Raw genomic sequence first — 6,779 nt, 5'->3', positions numbered from 1 at the left:
GATTCAACAGGGAGCCAATGAAGGGAAGCAATATAGGAGAAATATGCTCTCTCTTTCTAGTCCCCGTCAGTACTCTTGCTGCAGCATTTTGAAGGCTTTTTTAAGGGAGTTCTTAGGACATCCTGATAATAATGAATAGTAGTCCAGCATAGAAGTAATAAACTCATGAACTCATTTTTCAGTGTCACTCTGAGACAGAATGTTTCTAGTTTTGGAGATATTGTGCAAATAGAAGAAAGCAGTCCTACATATTTGTTTAATATGTTCATTGAAGGACATATCCTGTGACCTGTTCAATTTATTCCTATTCAATGTTTTATTTCATATGAAATAAGTTCAAGGACTGTTTTGACATAGACTTCTATATGGCCAGAAGTCCATTAGAAACCACAGGTTATTTTTTTTCTTTTTTCTTTTTTTAACTAATGCAGGTTTAAGACATTTGCTTCACTTTTTAGCAGCAGCACAAATGTGTTTGCAATCAGCACTGAACACTGTGGCAATCAGGGCTTGAGATTATCCCCCAAGAGGACATTAAAGTGAAGGACAGGACAAGGTAAGGTGTACTGACAGCAAGAATTTTCCCAGCCTTGCAGTGTTTCTTAAAAAGACTGACTGACTCACTCAGTTTACCACTGAATCAAGTTACAGCCAAACTGAATATACGTATATCCATTACTTTATCTTGATTTGGGGGAAATATGTTTAGAGCTGTTTGATCATTGCCATTATTATTTTCTGCATGTCTGCTCTGTGCAAAGTCATCTTTTATCTTCACAATCAGCTTCAGAATCAGAATGCTTAATTAATCGCAGAGGAAATGATGTCACAGTTGCTCCAAGACGGTGAAAACTAACTAAACTAAATTAAATAATACCATATATTACAAAGTTACAAAATATAACAAAAGAGCTCCAATAAATACAAATAATTTTCATTATAAATATCCCAGTATATTGCACAAAATTAATGTTTGACACTGAGGTGCCCTTCTTATCATATTAAATGCAGTTTTCTCTAAAGAGCATGTAATATTAAGGGTGTGCAATTATTGCACAAGTTGATTATAATGGAATCCGTTTTGACAGGGTCCACCTTTGGAGTAAAGAGTATGACCTGACAGTATTAACATTTTCCACAATACAGATGCACACACACAAACACAGATACAGTGGCAAAGGGAATAGTCCGTATTCTAAAACATCTAATTTGTGACCAGAGCTGTATTATAGTGCTTATGTACGCAAAATATACATGTTGGCCAAAAGCAGATTCTCTTTGTTCGATTCACTTAGGAAGTTGAAAGCAAGTACTGCATAAAGGCCTTAAAAGAAGGTGACTATCCAAGTGAACTCCAAGTGAACCAAAATGCGGTATTACAAACCACAACAGAATGTTCAGTCTGCTTTCTTTCTATCAAAGAAAATACAGGAAGATGGTGCTTCGTCCTGGGCTATTGTGGAACAAAGAGAATTTACAGTCATTTCACATTTGCACATCTATATTATCTTCCCACATGGCTATGTTTTTTTTTTTTTAACTCAAACTTGTAATGCAACTGGTAGGTGGTTCAGATTCACACCATTAAACGAACTACTCTAGAGTTCATTTGGAATCATACAGAGACTAAACACAGGAGTTTTTTGTGTTGTGGTTTCATACTGTCTTGTTGGTTTCAGCCTGGTTCACTAATCCCTGGTGTTTCCTGCTTCCTTTGTGTTTCTGTGTCTGGCTCAGTCTCATCCCTGTGTTTGTTTACCTTTCTGCACTGTTCCTTTCTGTCAAGTCCATGGATCCTGGGCTCAGTTTTAGTTTTTTCCTTTTTTATTTTCATAGTCCCCTGTAATATGTGCGTTATGTTCACTTTTGTTTTCCCTGTCTCTTTAGTTTGTGCTTAGTGTCGTACTCGTTCCCACCTGTGGCCTATCCCCTCATTATCCTCTGTGTGTATGTATTTCAGTCTTCCCATGTAGAGTGAGTTACTATACTGATGGTTTAGTTCTCACCAAAAATGGCTAAGCACTGAGTCAGAAAATTTTGGGCCGAATGCAGGTTCCAAGGGGCAAGTGGTAGAGTTAGTGTAGCCCAGTGGCAAACAGATGCAATTAGAGACTGTTTATTGTAATTATTATTAAAGGTGTTTTATTCTGTTCAGTTAAAAACACTTATGATTGGAGAGAGACTCTAAAGAAAAAATCCAAATTATTTTGTATGGAATTGCATTATTTGTGTTATTTATTTATTTTTGTTTCTCAAAGGTTATTCTTTGACCTGGATACAAATGCAGTCCAACCAATGGGATTGTTTGTCCCGCCTTGTGTTTTCATGTTTGGTTGCGCTGCTAAGGCTGCTTAGACCACACGCGCCATAGCTGTACCTGTGGGGAAAACGTGGTAGCTGTTGAAACAGCGAAGCTGTTGGTATCCGCTTGATTAGCCGCCAGATTTGGATAGCCGAAGCTAATTTTATGAGTACGAAGTGCTTTGCACTGGTGAGTAACCAAACTGTTATAGCCACTGATCGGCATCCTGAAATGTTAACGTTGTTTGCTTTAAAAAACAAACGCTAATGGTGACGGTACTTTGCAAGTAGCTAGCGGGTATTAGCTAAACGCACACTCCCGTTGTTAAGTGTTAGTTGAGAACTTATTAGCTGTTGTTAGGTTAAGGAAAAAAAACAGTATGTCTATCTGTTGTACTGAAATGTTTTATTGTGTTACTTTTATTCATCACTGTTGTTACTTGACAGTGAGCAGAGTATATTGAGTTTGCTACTTTTAATGAGCAGTGTGAATTGCTTTAATGATTGGTGATAGCTACATTGCCATGTAATGAAAACGCTTAGAATTTGATTAGTTGTACAACATTAGAAATTGAAACACATTTTGTTCATACTTTATACTTTAAACAGAAGTGTTGTTAGTTAAGTGTGAACAGTGTTCATTTGAAGTAATTCTGACCTCACTCTTAGGTCAGGTTTTTTGAGTTGGAGAAAGGAGCCGAGACTCCCGGAGAACTTTGGATTACAGACTTTGTGGAAATCCACAGAAGAGGAATAATTTTCCATTGCAATGGATGGCGAGCCACAGCCCATTTGGAATTGAATCTTGAAGTCTGGTTGCGTGAACTGTGGTAGGACAAAACAGTGCAAACCATACATCGATCGTGGACTGAACTCACACCAATAACTCACCAGATCACCAAACAGGCCTGATCTGGATCCTATTGACATTTTTAAAAGACCCGGGTCTAACATTCTTTTCTTTTTTTTATTTTGGGTATCTGTGCGCGCACACACAATTTTGGTTGTTATTGTAAATGCAATACAGTGCACAACTTTCAAATACAGTTGAACCATTGCTTCATCATTTGCAGTTGTGTTTTCATTGTGGTTACCCATCCTCTGGGCTCCTGTCGTTCCTGAAGTCTTCTGATTTGCCCATTGTTTATATATTTTGTTACATACTGGTTACATTAGTCACAGCACAAGGTTTGTTGGTTTTTTTTTTTTTGTTTTTGTTTTTCAAGCTAGAGGTCAATTAGGTATGCTAAAGAGTCTGGGCACCAGTTCTCCCTGCAGCTTATCTGTATTCTGCACTTAAATCCATGGCCAATCTCAGAGTCATCCCGCGTCCCTGCTCTGAGCATAATATGGAATGAGTGGGAGAGTTGAGGAGGGTGAAAAGGAGGGAAAATGTTCTTTTATCCTGTGTGCCTTAATAGCAGAAAAGAAACATTCTCTTTCCATCTTAGCTCTTCTTTATGAAGTGTGCATTTAGGTGTATACTGTAGGTGTATACATATACTGTAGGTGTATTGGAAGAAAATGGTTGGCAGCTGGAATTGGATGAACAAATGTCAACTAAGTGTTACACTGTCACGCTATGATATAAGATCCCACATTGCAAGAACTACTAAATTTATATACAAACAAAAGGACAGTAGTCCAAAATTATATTATTATTATATAGTATATTATTATATATTACCATATTACTATTTTACTATTATTGTTCTGAGGCATTTTGATAAGATGCTGCCTTTAGCCAGTGAAGAAGTATATTTAGTCAGAATCTGCCACTTCATTCATTTGATCATTACCAGCAATGTTTTCCAGAGATTTCCCCAGATTGTAGGTGTTAGGGTACTCAAGTGACTTAATGCAAACACCCTGTAATTTAATCTGTTATGTTACTCAAGGCAAGTTCATTACCCTTTACTGTCAGTCTCCATTTTTTGATGGGGCTGAGGTGTCCTTGACAAAAAATCAAAGCTAACCTACAACATGTTCCAAAACATAGATAGGGCTAAGCTACAGAACATCAGTATTAGGTCCAAGAGGTTGAATTAGGAACATGTACTATACATGTAATGTACGTGTACACGAAATCGTGATGATTGATCGGAACATCTCTGTATAACATCTCATGTATACGGAGACTTTTTTATACACATACACATTGGGGGGCGGGGGGGGGGGGTATCTATTTGTTATTGACAGTTCTTAGTTTGGTTTTTAACATTATTCTAGTGCTTTAGTTAGTGCAGGCTGACTTCTACTTTGTTTCTATGATCATTTCCACATTCTGAGTTTTTAGATTCTGTTTTGTGTTCATTCATTTTCTGCTATGAGTTGTGTGTGTGGGTGGGGGGGGGGGGGTCTCCTGGGTTGTCAGGCTGCTTGTTTTCTGTTTGTTTGTTTTTTCCACAACTGAGTCACTTTTGTGTCTCAACGTAGACTCTTTTCTGTTTCAGTTGTGGGTCTTTCTTGCCAGCCCTTAAGAGCACAATCTGACCAATATAGACCCATCAGATTCTGCTTTATCCACTGAGGAGTTAGAAACAGTATTGTCGGTGTGTCTGGTGATTTTCTCCCACATGTATCCGTCCACAAATTTTTGTGTCAAGATTGTGTCTTAATGACTTTCAGGCAACAGGTATAATTTGGAGGACAAAATTTTCATTTCCATCATGTAGTCTACCTCAGCCCTATTCCTAGTCCCCGGCATCTAAGCCCTGTCTCTCCTGTGTTCTTTGTAAGATCGTCTGTTTCTCTTTGTGAGTTGCCTGTTTTTTTTCTATTGCCTTTTATTGTGGATTTTTCTGAGCTTTTTAAACATCCTTAATAAAAGGGTCATCTTTTGTTTCCCTGTACCTGTGAATCTACTTGCTTTTATGTTGCTTTTTTATTCTACTGTGTACAGTGTCCTTGAGTGTTCTGAAAGGCGCTTTCAAATAAACTGTATTATTATTATTTTTTTTATTATTATTATTAATCTAAGAATGCAGAAGAATGTGTGGCTAGTGTACATCATCAAATTAAACATCAAAACTGGATAATGAGAAGAAGAAATGTACTGAAAGGAATATATCTGTGACAGCTGAGACTCAATTTTATTTTAATTCATGTCTTATATGAATAGTAATAACTTTCACACACTTTTGCTTTTAACACTCTTTTGTGCCCAATAAATAAAAAAATAATTTAATTAAAACACAGCCACAGAAAGGACTTTGACTAGCATGTCAATATGTGATGTCAAGAGTTCCTGGCTAAACATCATTATGTGATTAGATAGCAGTGATGATTTTGGTTGAAAGTACACTGAGAGAGTACTTTTTCATTAGTGATCTTAATAGTATTTTTTTATATTAATGTAATTTTTTCACCTAATTGAATACAATCTATTTGTGTATGAATGTGTCCAAATTGATTGAGTCCAAAGAGGGAGGGGGGAAAGAGGGGAACGTGAGGAGAAAGTACAAGGTCAGGAAGAACCAGGTAAGAAAACAGACAGGGAATAGTGACAGGCAAAACAGAAACTGTTAAACTGACAAAGAAAAATAAAACTAATTTTACTCGCACAATCTGGAAGTTGTGTTCTCCCTATAGTAAAGCTGCTATACAGAATCTGCAAAACAAACTGGGTTGAAACATTTTTTGAACCCCTTTAACAACATTCCAACATAACATTATCATTGATTGGGGAGATTAAAATTTATGATATATTTTAATGTGGTTGAGCCACAACTCTATTTAAACCTCAGCCAGTAATAGGTAGGATAACTTTAGGACCATCTAGTTGTCTGTATGTCTGCTGCAGTACATGCACCACATTTGCGCAGAAAAATCAGAAAATGCCAAACAGTGCCTTGGTGGAGTGAGGAGCTGTAAAGAGAAGCAGAGTGCTCTGTTTATATTCTAAAAATGTTTTAAGCTAGCTGGTTTCAAAGATTCTGTACAGCAGCTTATCAGTGTTTGTCAAACATTTTACAGTGTGTACCACCTGAGAAAATGTCAAGCTCTCCCAAGTACCACTATGAAAGCATGAAACTCATAAATCTTGCAACACAAAATTAGTATTAGTAAATTAGTACAATTAGTATATGCAGTAAAGATTTTTTCATACATTGTATACATTGTACCATAGGCAAAGTCCCCTCCATTTTTACAATTTTGTTATTAATATTTTGTACATTTCTACATTTCAAGGACTCTTCTGTTTTTGGAGTATATTTTTTATGTATCTGTATTCTATTATACATACACATTAAAAGTGAATCTCTTTCCAATAAATGCATTCAGTTTACTTTTTACTCACTATGAGCATCATTCATTATTCTCCCCCAGCAATTTAGGTTAGGAAATGTATTTTTTTATTCCATCCATTCTTCTTTTGCAGCATTTAAATAACCTTTATCAGATTTGATGGTTTTGTTACAGACTTTTCAAAAAATGTGGGGATTAAATTGTGTTAAAATGTACAAAACAGTGATGTC

General features: G+C 36.4%; 1 protein-coding gene and 1 long non-coding RNA gene across 4 annotated transcripts in view; one reads left to right on the top strand and one right to left on the bottom strand.

The window, feature by feature from the left end:
* The window catches only part of ntm (neurotrimin), a 384,314-nt gene that overhangs the window by 334,224 nt on the left and 43,311 nt on the right, over positions 1-6,779 (bottom strand). The window lies entirely within an intron of this gene.
* Positions 2,387-5,386, top strand: LOC146509293 (uncharacterized). Its single transcript, XR_014876341.1, has 2 exons — positions 2,387-2,491; positions 2,971-5,386. It is a non-coding gene; the product is annotated as an uncharacterized LOC146509293 (long non-coding RNA).

The sequence above is a fragment of the Neolamprologus multifasciatus genome, chromosome 10, assembly GCF_963576455.1.
Source record: "Neolamprologus multifasciatus chromosome 10, fNeoMul1.2, whole genome shotgun sequence".
Taxonomy (NCBI): domain Eukaryota; kingdom Metazoa; phylum Chordata; class Actinopteri; order Cichliformes; family Cichlidae; genus Neolamprologus; species Neolamprologus multifasciatus.
Note: the sequence above shows the minus strand (reverse complement) of the source record. Positions and strands in the feature narration are given on the sequence as shown.